At 44.0% G+C, this 13326-nt stretch overlaps 19 non-coding genes across 19 annotated transcripts; all 19 read right to left on the reverse strand.

The window, feature by feature from the left end:
- Window positions 1-98: 98 nt before the first annotated feature.
- TRNAV-AAC (transfer RNA valine (anticodon AAC)) lies at window positions 99-171 on the reverse strand. Its single transcript has one exon. It is a non-coding gene; the product is annotated as a tRNA-Val (tRNA).
- Window positions 172-317: 146 nt separating this feature from the next.
- TRNAV-CAC (transfer RNA valine (anticodon CAC)) lies at window positions 318-390 on the reverse strand. The gene has a single exon. It is a non-coding gene; the product is annotated as a tRNA-Val (tRNA).
- A 544-nt stretch (window positions 391-934) lies between these two features.
- Window positions 935-1007, reverse strand: TRNAV-AAC (transfer RNA valine (anticodon AAC)). The gene has a single exon. It is a non-coding gene; the product is annotated as a tRNA-Val (tRNA).
- A 764-nt stretch (window positions 1008-1771) lies between these two features.
- TRNAV-AAC (transfer RNA valine (anticodon AAC)) lies at window positions 1772-1844 on the reverse strand. The gene has a single exon. It is a non-coding gene; the product is annotated as a tRNA-Val (tRNA).
- Window positions 1845-1990: 146 nt separating this feature from the next.
- TRNAV-CAC (transfer RNA valine (anticodon CAC)) lies at window positions 1991-2063 on the reverse strand. The gene has a single exon. It is a non-coding gene; the product is annotated as a tRNA-Val (tRNA).
- A 545-nt stretch (window positions 2064-2608) lies between these two features.
- On the reverse strand, window positions 2609-2681 carry TRNAV-AAC (transfer RNA valine (anticodon AAC)). The gene has a single exon. It is a non-coding gene; the product is annotated as a tRNA-Val (tRNA).
- Window positions 2682-2827: 146 nt separating this feature from the next.
- Window positions 2828-2900, reverse strand: TRNAV-CAC (transfer RNA valine (anticodon CAC)). Its single transcript has one exon. It is a non-coding gene; the product is annotated as a tRNA-Val (tRNA).
- Window positions 2901-3444: 544 nt separating this feature from the next.
- Window positions 3445-3517, reverse strand: TRNAV-AAC (transfer RNA valine (anticodon AAC)). The gene has a single exon. It is a non-coding gene; the product is annotated as a tRNA-Val (tRNA).
- Window positions 3518-4281: 764 nt separating this feature from the next.
- Window positions 4282-4354, reverse strand: TRNAV-AAC (transfer RNA valine (anticodon AAC)). The gene has a single exon. It is a non-coding gene; the product is annotated as a tRNA-Val (tRNA).
- Window positions 4355-4500: 146 nt separating this feature from the next.
- Window positions 4501-4573, reverse strand: TRNAV-CAC (transfer RNA valine (anticodon CAC)). Its single transcript has one exon. It is a non-coding gene; the product is annotated as a tRNA-Val (tRNA).
- Window positions 4574-5117: 544 nt separating this feature from the next.
- Window positions 5118-5190, reverse strand: TRNAV-AAC (transfer RNA valine (anticodon AAC)). Its single transcript has one exon. It is a non-coding gene; the product is annotated as a tRNA-Val (tRNA).
- A 146-nt stretch (window positions 5191-5336) lies between these two features.
- On the reverse strand, window positions 5337-5409 carry TRNAV-CAC (transfer RNA valine (anticodon CAC)). Its single transcript has one exon. It is a non-coding gene; the product is annotated as a tRNA-Val (tRNA).
- Window positions 5410-6173: 764 nt separating this feature from the next.
- TRNAV-CAC (transfer RNA valine (anticodon CAC)) lies at window positions 6174-6246 on the reverse strand. Its single transcript has one exon. It is a non-coding gene; the product is annotated as a tRNA-Val (tRNA).
- Window positions 6247-6790: 544 nt separating this feature from the next.
- On the reverse strand, window positions 6791-6863 carry TRNAV-AAC (transfer RNA valine (anticodon AAC)). Its single transcript has one exon. It is a non-coding gene; the product is annotated as a tRNA-Val (tRNA).
- Window positions 6864-8683: 1820 nt separating this feature from the next.
- TRNAV-CAC (transfer RNA valine (anticodon CAC)) lies at window positions 8684-8756 on the reverse strand. The gene has a single exon. It is a non-coding gene; the product is annotated as a tRNA-Val (tRNA).
- Window positions 8757-9300: 544 nt separating this feature from the next.
- TRNAV-AAC (transfer RNA valine (anticodon AAC)) lies at window positions 9301-9373 on the reverse strand. Its single transcript has one exon. It is a non-coding gene; the product is annotated as a tRNA-Val (tRNA).
- Window positions 9374-9519: 146 nt separating this feature from the next.
- TRNAV-CAC (transfer RNA valine (anticodon CAC)) lies at window positions 9520-9592 on the reverse strand. Its single transcript has one exon. It is a non-coding gene; the product is annotated as a tRNA-Val (tRNA).
- Window positions 9593-11810: 2218 nt separating this feature from the next.
- On the reverse strand, window positions 11811-11883 carry TRNAV-AAC (transfer RNA valine (anticodon AAC)). The gene has a single exon. It is a non-coding gene; the product is annotated as a tRNA-Val (tRNA).
- A 146-nt stretch (window positions 11884-12029) lies between these two features.
- TRNAV-CAC (transfer RNA valine (anticodon CAC)) lies at window positions 12030-12102 on the reverse strand. The gene has a single exon. It is a non-coding gene; the product is annotated as a tRNA-Val (tRNA).
- Window positions 12103-13326: the final 1224 nt, after the last annotated feature.

Consider the following 13326-nt stretch of genomic DNA (forward strand, 5'->3'; position numbering starts at 1 on the left):
ACTCTTAGTGGCAGGTATGTGTGGCATCTACCGTGGTGGGAAAGACACGACGAAAGAAGATTTTTCTTTCCGATTCCTTAAAAAAAGAGACAGTCTCTTGTTTCTGCCCGGTTTCGAACCGGGGACCTTTCGCGTGTTAGGCGAACGTGATAACCACTACACTACAGAAACACGTTGACTGCTCACTTCTAGACCTTTGAGTACAGCAGACTAGATGGAGAACACTGAGCGCAGTAATAACTGGCAGCTACTTTGGAGGAAAAGACACAATGAAAAAAGATTTCTCTCTCTTGTGTCTTCAAAAGTAGAACATCTCATGTTTCTGCCCGGTTTCGAACCGGGGACCTTTCGCGTGTGAGGCGAACGTGATAACCACTACACTACAGAAACCCGATGAAAACACCTCAACTGGTCTTTAGACGCAAACAAAACCAAATTTATAAACCAACGCAAGGAATGTTGAGTCATTCAAAAGTCGCAAAACGCGTTTCTGATTGGTTCCAAACGACACTCCCACCTTGTCTCGAACTGGGCACCGTCGACAATTGTGGCAAATGTGATGTCCACTTCACTACAGAAACTCAACGGTTTTCAAACAGGGACTTTCACGCGTTAGGCAAAAGTGAAAACCCCTACTCTTGAAAAACTGTTTAAAAAACTGAAGCCGTCCTTACAGGCAAACAGAACTAATGTAAAGAGAAATGCAAGGGCTTTCTTCTCTCGTCATCTAAAAGTGAATGTCACTCGGGAATATTTTGTTACTGCCCCATAGCAAAAGCAACCCCTGCGTCATTTTCTGTTCTGTTTAAATCAGTGGTTCTTTTGCATATGAAGCAAACTCTTAGTGGCAGGTATGAGTGGCATCTACCGTGGCGGGAAAGACACGACGAAACAAGATTTTTTTTCCGATTCCTTAAAAAAAGAGACAGTCTCTTGTTTCTGCCCGGTTTCGAACCGGGGACCTTTCGCGTGTTAGGCGAACGTGATAACCACTACACTACAGAAACACGTTGACTGCTCACTTCTAGACTTTTGAGTACAGCAGACTAGATGGAGAACACTGAGCGCAGTAATAACTGGCAGCTACTTTGGAGGAAAAGACACAATGAAAAAAGATTTCTCTCTCTTGTGTCTTCAAAAGTAGAACATCTCATGTTTCTGCACGGTTTCGAACCGGGGACCTTTCGCGTGTGAGGCGAACGTGATAACCACTACACTACAGAAACCCGATGAAAACACGTCAACTGGTCTTTAGACGCAAACAAAACCAAATTTATAAACCAACGCGAGGAATGTTGAGTCATTCAAAAGTCGCAAAACGCGTTTCTGATTGGTTCCAAACGACACTCCCACCTTGTCTCAAACTGGGCACCGTCGACAATTGTGGCAAATGTGATGTCCACTTCACTACAGAAACTCAACGGTTTTCAAACAGGGACTTTCACGCGTTAGGCAAAAGTGAAAACCCCTACTCTTGAAAAACTGTTTAAAAAACTGAAGCCGTCCTTACAGGCAAACAAAACTAATGTAAAGAGAGATGCAAGGGCTTTCTTCTCTCGTCATCTAAAAGTGAATGTCACTCGGGAATATTTTGTTACTGCCCCATAGCAAAAGCAACCCCTGCGTCATTTTCTGTTCTGTTTAAATCAGTGGTTCTTTTGCATATGAAGCAAACTCTTAGTGGCAGGTATGAGTGGCATCTACCGTGGCGGGAAAGACACGACGAAACAAGATTTTTCTTTCCGATTCCTTAAAAAAAGAGACAGTCTCTTGTTTCTGCCCGGTTTCGAACCGGGGACCTTTCGCGTGTTAGGCGAACGTGATAACCACTACACTACAGAAACACGTTGACTGCTCACTTCTAGACCTTTGAGTACAGCAGACTAGATGGAGAACACTGAGCGCAGTAATAACTGGCAGCTACTTTGGAGGAAAAGACACAATGAAAAAAGATTTCTCTCTCTTGTGTCTTCAAAAGTAGAACATCTCATGTTTCTGCCCGGTTTCGAACCGGGGACCTTTCGCGTGTGAGGCGAACGTGATAACCACTACACTACAGAAACCCGATGAAAACACCTCAACTGGTCTTTAGACGCAAACAAAACCAAATTTATAAACCAACGCAAGGAATGTTGAGTCATTCAAAAGTCGCAAAACGCGTTTCTGATTGGTTCCAAACGACACTCCCACCTTGTCTCGAACTGGGCACCGTCGACAATTGTGGCAAATGTGATGTCCACTTCACTACAGAAACTCAACGGTTTTCAAACAGGGACTTTCACGCGTTAGGCAAAAGTGAAAACCCCTACTCTTGAAAAACTGTTTAAAAAACTGAAGCCGTCCTTACAGGCAAACAAAACTAATGTAAAGAGAAATGCAAGGGCTTTCTTCTCTCGTCATCTAAAAGTGAATGTCACTCGGGAATATTTTGTTACTGCCCCATAGCAAAAGCAACCCCTGCGTCATTTTCTGTTCTGTTTAAATCAGTGGTTCTTTTGCATATGAAGCAAACTCTTAGTGGCAGGTATGTGTGGCATCTACCGTGGTGGGAAAGACACGACGAAACAAGATTTTTCTTTCCGATTCCTTAAAAAAAGAGACAGTCTCTTGTTTCTGCCCGGTTTCGAACCGGGGACCTTTCGCGTGTTAGGCGAACGTGATAACCACTACACTACAGAAACACGTTGACTGCTCACTTCTAGACCTTTGAGTACAGCAGACTAGATGGAGAACACTGAGCGCAGTAATAACTGGCAGCTACTTTGGAGGAAAAGACACAATGAAAAAAGATTTCTCTCTCTTGTGTCTTCAAAAGTAGAACATCTCATGTTTCTGCCCGGTTTCGAACCGGGGACCTTTCGCGTGTGAGGCGAACGTGATAACCACTACACTACAGAAACCCGATGAAAACACCTCAACTGGTCTTTAGACGCAAACAAAACCAAATTTATAAACCAACGCAAGGAATGTTGAGTCATTCAAAAGTCGCAAAACGCGTTTCTGATTGGTTCCAAACGACACTCCCACCTTGTCTTGAACTGGGCACCGTCGACAATTGTGGCAAATGTGATGTCCACTTCACTACAGAAACTCAACGGTTTTCAAACAGGGACTTTCACGCGTTAGGCAAAAGTGAAAACCCCTACTCTTGAAAAACTGTTTAAAAAACTGAAGCCGTCCTTACAGGCAAACAGAACTAATGTAAAGAGAAATGCAAGGGCTTTCTTCTCTCGTCATCTAAAAGTGAATGTCACTCGGGAATATTTTGTTACTGCCCCATAGCAAAAGCAACCCCTGCGTCATTTTCTGTTCTGTTTAAATCAGTGGTTCTTTTGCATATGAAGCAAACTCTTAGTGGCAGGTATGAGTGGCATCTACCGTGGCGGGAAAGACACGACGAAACAAGATATTTTTTCCGATTCCTTAAAAAAAGAGACAGTCTCTTGTTTCTGCCCGGTTTCGAACCGGGGACCTTTCGCGTGTTAGGCGAACGTGATAACCACTACACTACAGAAACACGTTGACTGCTCACTTCTAGACTTTTGAGTACAGCAGACTAGATGGAGAACACTGAGCGCAGTAATAACTGGCAGCTACTTTGGAGGAAAAGACACAATGAAAAAAGATTTCTCTCTCTTGTGTCCTCAAAAGTAGAACATCTCATGTTTCTGCACGGTTTCGAACCGGGGACCTTTCGCGTGTGAGGCGAACGTGATAACCACTACACTACAGAAACCCGATGAAAACACGTCAACTGGTCTTTAGACGCAAACAAAACCAAATTTATAAACCAACGCGAGGAATGTTAAGTCATTCAAAAGTCGCAAAACGCGTTTCTGATTGGTTCCAAACGACACTCCCACCTTGTCTCGAACTGGGCACCGTCGACAATTGTGGCAAATGTGATGTCCACTTCACTACAGAAACTCAACGGTTTTCAAACAGGGACTTTCACGCGTTAGGCAAAAGTGAAAACCCCTACTCTTGAAAAACTGTTTAAAAAACTGAAGCCGTCCTTACAGGCAAACAAAACTAATGTAAAGAGAAATGCAAGGGCTTTCTTCTCTCGTCATCTAAAAGTGAATGTCACTCGGGAATATTTTGTTACTGCCCCATAGCAAAAGCAACCCCTGCGTCATTTTCTGTTCTGTTTAAATCAGTGGTTCTTTTGCATATGAAGCAAACTCTTAGTGGCAGGTATGTGTGGCATCTACCGTGGTGGGAAAGACACGACGAAACAAGATTTTTCTTTCCGATTCCTTAAAAAAAGAGACAGTCTCTTGTTTCTGCCCGGTTTCGAACCGGGGACCTTTCGCGTGTTAGGCGAACGTGATAACCACTACACTACAGAAACACGTTGACTGTTCACTTCTAGACCTTTGAGTACAGCAGACTAGATGGAGAACACTGAGCGCAGTAATAACTGGCAGCTACTTTGGAGGAAAAGACACAATGAAAAAAGATTTCTCTCTCTTGTGTCTTCAAAAGTAGAACATCTCATGTTTCTGCCCGGTTTCGAACCGGGGACCTTTCGCGTGTGAGGCGAACGTGATAACCACTACACTACAGAAACCCGATGAAAACACCTCAACTGGTCTTTAGACGCAAACAAAACCAAATTTATAAACCAACGCAAGGAATGTTGAGTCATTCAAAAGTCGCAAAACGCGTTTCTGATTGGTTCCAAACGACACTCCCACCTTGTCTCGAACTGGGCACCGTCGACAATTGTGGCAAATGTGATGTCCACTTCACTACAGAAACTCAACGGTTTTCAAACAGGGACTTTCACGCGTTAGGCAAAAGTGAAAACCCCTACTCTTGAAAAACTGTTTAAAAAACTGAAGCCGTCCTTACAGGCAAACAGAACTAATGTAAAGAGAAATGCAAGGGCTTTCTTCTCTCGTCATCTAAAAGTGAATGTCACTCGGGAATATTTTGTTACTGCCCCATAGCAAAAGCAACCCCTGCGTCATTTTCTGTTCTGTTTAAATCAGTGGTTCTTTTGCATATGAAGCAAACTCTTAGTGGCAGGTATGAGTGGCATCTACCGTGGCGGGAAAGACACGACGAAACAAGATTTTTTTTCCGATTCCTTAAAAAAAGAGACAGTCTCTTGTTTCTGCCCGGTTTCGAACCGGGGACCTTTCGCGTGTTAGGCGAACGTGATAACCACTACACTACAGAAACACGTTGACTGCTCACTTCTAGACTTTTGAGTACAGCAGACTAGATGGAGAACACTGAGCGCAGTAATAACTGGCAGCTACTTTGGAGGAAAAGACACAATGAAAAAAGATTTCTCTCTCTTGTGTCTTCAAAAGTAGAACATCTCATGTTTCTGCCCGGTTTTGAACCAGGGACCTTTCGCGTGTGAGGCGAACGTGATAACCACTACACTACAGAAACCCGATGAAAACACGTCAACTGGTCTTTAGACGCAAACAAAACCAAATTTATAAACCAACGCGAGGAATGTTGAGTCATTCAAAAGTCGCAAAACGCGTTTCTGATTGGTTCCAAACGACACTCCCACCTTGTCTCGAACTGGGCACCGTCGACAATTGTGGCAAATGTGATGTCCACTTCACTACAGAAACTCAACGGTTTTCAAACAGGGACTTTCACGCGTTAGGCAAAAGTGAAAACCCCTACTCTTGAAAAACTGTTTAAAAAACTGAAGCCGTCCTTACAGGCAAACAAAACTAATGTAAAGAGAAATGCAAGGGCTTTCTTCTCTCGTCATCTAAAAGTGAATGTCACTCGGGAATATTTTGTTACTGCCCCATAGCAAAAGCAACCCCTGCGTCATTTTCTGTTCTGTTTAAATCAGTGGTTCTTTTGCATATGAAGCAAACTCTTAGTGGCAGGTATGAGTGGCATCTACCGTGGCGGGAAAGACACGACGAAACAAGATTTTTCTTTCCGATTCCTTAAAAAAAGAGACAGTCTCTTGTTTCTGCCCGGTTTCGAAACGGGGACCTTTCGCGTGTTAGGCGAACGTGATAACCACTACACTACAGAAACACGTTGACTGCTCACTTCTAGACCTTTGAGTACAGCAGACTAGATGGAGAACACTGAGCGCAGTAATAACTGGCAGCTACTTTGGAGGAAAAGACACAATGAAAAAAGATTTCTCTCTCTTGTGTCTTCAAAAGTAGAACATCTCATGTTTCTGCCCGGTTTCGAACCGGGGACCTTTCGCGTGTGAGGCGAACGTGATAACCACTACACTACAGAAACCCGATGAAAACACCTCAACTGGTCTTTAGACGCAAACAAAACCAAATTTATAAACCAACGCAAGGAATGTTGAGTCATTCAAAAGTCGCAAAACGCGTTTCTGATTGGTTCCAAACGACACTCCCACCTTGTCTCGAACTGGGCACCGTCGACAATTGTGGCAAATGTGATGTCCACTTCACTACAGAAACTCAACGGTTTTCAAACAGGGACTTTCACGCGTTAGGCAAAAGTGAAAACCCCTACTCTTGAAAAACTGTTTAAAAAACTGAAGCCGTCCTTACAGGCAAACAAAACTAATGTAAAGAGAAATGCAAGGGCTTTCTTCTCTCGTCATCTAAAAGTGAATGTCACTCGGGAATATTTTGTTACTGCCCCATAGCAAAAGCAACCCCTGCGTCATTTTCTGTTCTGTTTAAATCAGTGGTTCTTTTGCATATGAAGCAAACTCTTAGTGGCAGGTATGAGTGGCATCTACCGTGGCGGGAAAGACACGACGAAACAAGATTTTTTTTCCGATTCCTTAAAAAAAGAGACAGTCTCTTGTTTCTGCCCGGTTTCGAACCGGGGACCTTTCGCGTGTTAGGCGAACGTGATAACCACTACACTACAGAAACACGTTGACTGCTCACTTCTAGACTTTTGAGTACAGCAGACTAGATGGAGAACACTGAGCGCAGTAATAACTGGCAGCTACTTTGGAGGAAAAGACACAATGAAAAAAGATTTCTCTCTCTTGTGTCTTCAAAAGTAGAACATCTCATGTTTCTGCCCGGTTTTGAACCAGGGACCTTTCGCGTGTGAGGTGAACGTGATAACCACTACACTACAGAAACCCGATGAAAACACGTCAACTGGTCTTTAGACGCAAACAAAACCAAATTTATAAACCAACGCGAGGAATGTTGAGTCATTCAAAAGTCGCAAAACGCGTTTCTGATTGGTTCCAAACGACACTCCCACCTTGTCTCGAACTGGGCACCGTCGACAATTGTGGCAAATGTGATGTCCACTTCACTACAGAAACTCAACGGTTTTCAAACAGGGACTTTCACGCGTTAGGCAAAAGTGAAAACCCCTACTCTTGAAAAACTGTTTAAAAAACTGAAGCCGTCCTTACAGGCAAACAAAACTAATGTAAAGAGAAATGCAAGGGCTTTCTTCTCTCGTCATCTAAAAGTGAATGTCACTCGGGAATATTTTGTTACTGCCCCATAGCAAAAGCAACCCCTGCGTCATTTTCTGTTCTGTTTAAATCAGTGGTTCTTTTGCATATGAAGCAAACTCTTAGTGGCAGGTATGAGTGGCATCTACCGTGGCGGGAAAGACACGACGAAACAAGATTTTTCTTTCCGATTCCTTAAGAAAAGAGACAGTCTCTTGTTTCTGCCCGGTTTCGAAACGGGGACCTTTCGCGTGTTAGGCGAACGTGATAACCACTACACTACAGAAACACGTTGACTGCTCACTTCTAGACCTTTGAGTACAGCAGACTAGATGGAGAACACTGAGCGCAGTAATAACTGGCAGCTACTTTGGAGGAAAAGACACAATGAAAAAAGATTTCTCTCTCTTGTGTCTTCAAAAGTAGAACATCTCATGTTTCTGCACGGTTTCGAACCGGGGACCTTTCGCGTGTGAGGCGAACGTGATAACCACTACACTACAGAAACCCGATGAAAACACGTCAACTGGTCTTTAGACGCAAACAAAACCAAATTTATAAACCAACGCGAGGAATGTTGAGTCATTCAAAAGTCGCAAAACGCGTTTCTGATTGGTTCCAAACGACACTCCCACCTTGTCTCGAACTGGGCACCGTCGACAATTGTGGCAAATGTGATGTCCACTTCACTACAGAAACTCAACGGTTTTCAAACAGGGACTTTCACGCGTTAGGCAAAAGTGAAAACCCCTACTCTTGAAAAACTGTTTAAAAAACTGAAGCCGTCCTTACAGGCAAACAAAACTAATGTAAAGAGAAATGCAAGGGCTTTCTTCTCTCGTCATCTAAAAGTGAATGTCACTCGGGAATATTTTGTTACTGCCCCATAGCAAAAGCAACCCCTGCGTCATTTTCTGTTCTGTTTAAATCAGTGGTTCTTTTGCATATGAAGCAAACTCTTAGTGGCAGGTATGTGTGGCATCTACCGTGGTGGGAAAGACACGACGAAACAAGATTTTTCTTTCCGATTCCTTAAAAAAAGAGACAGTCTCTTGTTTCTGCCCGGTTTCGAAACGGGGACCTTTCGCGTGTTAGGCGAACGTGATAACCACTACACTACAGAAACACGTTGACTGCTCACTTCTAGACCTTTGAGTACAGCAGACTAGATGGAGAACACTGAGCGCAGTAATAACTGGCAGCTACTTTGGAGGAAAAGACACAATGAAAAAAGATTTCTCTCTCTTGTGTCTTCAAAAGTAGAACATCTCATGTTTCTGCCCGGTTTCGAACCGGGGACCTTTCGCGTGTGAGGCGAACGTGATAACCACTACACTACAGAAACCCGATGAAAACACCTCAACTGGTCTTTAGACGCAAACAAAACCAAATTTATAAACCAACGCAAGGAATGTTGAGTCATTCAAAAGTCGCAAAACGCGTTTCTGATTGGTTCCAAACGACACTCCCACCTTGTCTCGAACTGGGCACCGTCGACAATTGTGGCAAATGTGATGTCCACTTCACTACAGAAACTCAACGGTTTTCAAACAGGGACTTTCACGCGTTAGGCAAAAGTGAAAACCCCTACTCTTGAAAAACTGTTTAAAAAACTGAAGCCGTCCTTACAGGCAAACAGAACTAATGTAAAGAGAAATGCAAGGGCTTTCTTCTCTCGTCATCTAAAAGTGAATGTCACTCGGGAATATTTTGTTACTGCCCCATAGCAAAAGCAACCCCTGCGTCATTTTCTGTTCTGTTTAAATCAGTGGTTCTTTTGCATATGAAGCAAACTCTTAGTGGCAGGTATGAGTGGCATCTACCGTGGCGGGAAAGACACGACGAAACAAGATTTTTTTTCCGATTCCTTAAAAAAAGAGACAGTCTCTTGTTTCTGCCCGGTTTCGAACCGGGGACCTTTCGCGTGTTAGGCGAACGTGATAACCACTACACTACAGAAACACGTTGACTGCTCACTTCTAGACTTTTGAGTACAGCAGACTAGATGGAGAACACTGAGCGCAGTAATAACTGGCAGCTACTTTGGAGGAAAAGACACAATGAAAAAAGATTTCTCTCTCTTGTGTCTTCAAAAGTAGAACATCTCATGTTTCTGCCCGGTTTTGAACCAGGGACCTTTCGCGTGTGAGGCGAACGTGATAACCACTACACTACAGAAACCCGATGAAAACACCTCAACTGGTCTTTAGACGCAAACAAAACCAAATTTATAAACCAACGCGAGGAATGTTGAGTCATTCAAAAGTCGCAAAACGCGTTTCTGATTGGTTCCAAACGACACTCCCACCTTGTCTCGAACTGGGCACCGTCGACAATTGTGGCAAATGTGATGTCCACTTCACTACAGAAACTCAACGGTTTTCAAACAGGGACTTTCACGCGTTAGGCAAAAGTGAAAACCCCTACTCTTGAAAAACTGTTTAAAAAACTGAAGCCGTCCTTACAGGCAAACAAAACTAATGTAAAGAGAAATGCAAGGGCTTTCTTCTCTCGTCATCTAAAAGTGAATGTCACTCGGGAATATTTTGTTACTGCCCCATAGCAAAAGCAACCCCTGCGTCATTTTCTGTTCTGTTTAAATCAGTGGTTCTTTTGCATATGAAGCAAACTCTTAGTGGCAGGTATGAGTGGCATCTACCGTGGCGGGAAAGACACGACGAAACAAGATTTTTCTTTCCGATTCCTTAAAAAAAGAGACAGTCTCTTGTTTCTGCCCGGTTTCGAAACGGGGACCTTTCGCGTGTTAGGCGAACGTGATAACCACTACACTACAGAAACACGTTGACTGCTCACTTCTAGACCTTTGAGTACAGCAGACTAGATGGAGAACACTGAGAGCAGTAATAACTGGCAGCTACTTTGGAGGAAAAGACACAATGAAAAAAGATTTCTCTCTCTTGTGTCTTCAAAAGTAGAACATCTCATGTTTCTGCACGGTTTCGAACCGGGGACCTTTCGCGTGTGAGGCGAACGTGATAACCACTACACTACAGAAACCCGATGAAAACACCTCAACTGGTCTTTAGACGCAAACAAAACCAAATTTATAAACCAACGCGAGGAATGTTGAGTCATTCAAAAGTCGCAAAACGCGTTTCTGATTGGTTCCAAACGACACTCCCACCTTGTCTCGAACTGGGCACCGTCGACAATTGTGGCAAATGTGATGTCCACTTCACTACAGAAACTCAACGGTTTTCAAACAGGGACTTTCACGCGTTAGGCAAAAGTGAAAACCCCTACTCTTGAAAAACTGTTTAAAAAACTGAAGCCGTCCTTACAGGCAAACAAAACTAATGTAAAGAGAAATGCAAGGGCTTTCTTCTCTCGTCATCTAAAAGTGAATGTCACTCGGGAATATTTTGTTACTGCCCCATAGCAAAAGCAACCCCTGCGTCATTTTCTGTTCTGTTTAAATCAGTGGTTCTTTTGCATATGAAGCAAACTCTTAGTGGCAGGTATGAGTGGCATCTACCGTGGCGGGAAAGACACGACGAAACAAGATTTTTCTTTCCGATTCCTTAAAAAAAGAGACAGTCTCTTGTTTCTGCCCGGTTTCGAAACGGGGACCTTTCGCGTGTTAGGCGAACGTGATAACCACTACACTACAGAAACACGTTGACTGCTCACTTCTAGACCTTTGAGTACAGCAGACTAGATGGAGAACACTGAGAGCAGTAATAACTGGCAGCTACTTTGGAGGAAAAGACACAATGAAAAAAGATTTCTCTCTCTTGTGTCTTCAAAAGTAGAACATCTCATGTTTCTGCACGGTTTCGAACCGGGGACCTTTCGCGTGTGAGGCGAACGTGATAACCACTACACTACAGAAACCCGATGAAAACACCTCAACTGGTCTTTAGACGCAAACAAAACCAAATTTATAAACCAACGCGAGGAATGTTGAGTCATTCAAAAGTCGCAAAACGCGTTTCTGATTGGTTCCAAACGACACTCCCACCTTGTCTCGAACTGGGCACCGTCGACAATTGTGGCAAATGTGATGTCCACTTCACTACAGAAACTCAACGGTTTTCAAACAGGGACTTTCACGCGTTAGGCAAAAGTGAAAACCCCTACTCTTGAAAAACTGTTTAAAAAACTGAAGCCGTCCTTACAGGCAAACAAAACTAATGTAAAGAGAAATGCAAGGGCTTTCTTCTCTCGTCATCTAAAAGTGAATGTCACTCGGGAATATTTTGTTACTGCCCCATAGCAAAAGCAACCCCTGCGTCATTTTCTGTTCTGTTTAAATCAGTGGTTCTTTTGCATATGAAGCAAACTCTTAGTGGCAGGTATGAGTGGCATCTACCGTGGCGGGAAAGACACAACGAAACAAGATTTTTTTTCCGATTCCTTAAAAAAAGAGACAGTCTCTTGTTTCTGCCCGGTTTCGAACCGGGGACCTTTCGCGTGTTAGGCGAACGTGATAACCACTACACTACAGAAACACGTTGACTGCTCACTTCTAGACTTTTGAGTACAGCAGACTAGATGGAGAACACTGAGCGCAGTAATAACTGGCAGCTACTTTGGAGGAAAAGACACAATGAAAAAAGATTTCTCTCTCTTGTGTCTTCAAAAGTAGAACATCTCATGTTTCTGCCCGGTTTCGAACCAGGGACCTTTCGCGTGTGAGGCGAACGTGATAACCACTACACTACAGAAACCCGATGAAAACACCTCAACTGGTCTTTAGACGCAAACAAAACCAAATTTATAAACCAACGCAAGGAATGTTGAGTCATTCAAAAGTCGCAAAACGCGTTTCTGATTGGTTCCAAACGACACTCCCACCTTGTCTCGAACTGGGCACCGTCGACAATTGTGGCAAATGTGATGTCCACTTCACTACAGAAACTCAACGGTTTTCAAACAGGGACTTTCACGCGTTAGGCAAAAGTGAAAACCCCTACTCTTGAAAAACTGTTTAAAAAACTGAAGCCGTCCTTACAGGCAAACAAAACTAATGTAAAGAGAGATGCAAGGGCTTTCTTCTCTCGTCATCTAAAAGTGAATGTCACTCGGGAATATTTTGTTACTGCCCCATAGCAAAAGCAACCCCTGCGTCATTTTCTGTTCTGTTTAAATCAGTGGTTCTTTTGCATATGAAGCAAACTCTTAGTGGCAGGTATGTGTGGCATCTACCGTGGTGGGAAAGACACGACGAAACAAGATTTTTCTTTCCGATTCCTTAAAAAAAGAGACAGTCTCTTGTTTCTGCCCGGTTTCGAACCGGGGACCTTTCGCGTGTTAGGCGAACGTGATAACTAGAGATGAGCGAACATGCTCGTCCGAGCTTGATGCTCGTTCGAGTATTAAGGTACTCGAGACGGCTCGTTGCTCGGACGAGTATTTCCCCTGCTCGAGATCGAGCATTTAATTAAAAAAACACAGTGAAGAACAATGAAGAATAGAATAAAAACAGTGAACACAGTGAACACAGGATCATTTAAGTGAAAAACACAGTGAAGAACACAGTGAAGAATAGATTACAGATGTTCAGCACATCTGCTTACTTGTCGGAAGATACGCGCGGAACGGTGCGAACAAAATAGTATGTGAAGAACAATATATATGTGTGAAGAACACATTGAAGAACACGGTGAGCAGGACAGAGACAACGGGGAGCAGCACAGAGACACCGGGGAGCAGCACAGAGACACCGGGGAGCAGCACGGAGACATCGGGCAGCGGCAGCACAGAGACATGGGGCAGCGGCAGCACGGAGACATGGGGCACGGAGACATGGGGCACGGAGACATGGGGCACGGAGACATGTGCACGGAGAGCAGCGGGGCACGGAGACATGGGGCACGGAGACAGCGGGGCACGGAGAGCAGCGGGGCACGGAGACATGGGGCACGGAGACATGGGCACGGAGAGCAGCGGGG

Source organism: Engystomops pustulosus, chromosome 6 (assembly GCF_040894005.1).
Source record: "Engystomops pustulosus chromosome 6, aEngPut4.maternal, whole genome shotgun sequence".
Classification (NCBI taxonomy): domain Eukaryota; kingdom Metazoa; phylum Chordata; class Amphibia; order Anura; family Leptodactylidae; genus Engystomops; species Engystomops pustulosus.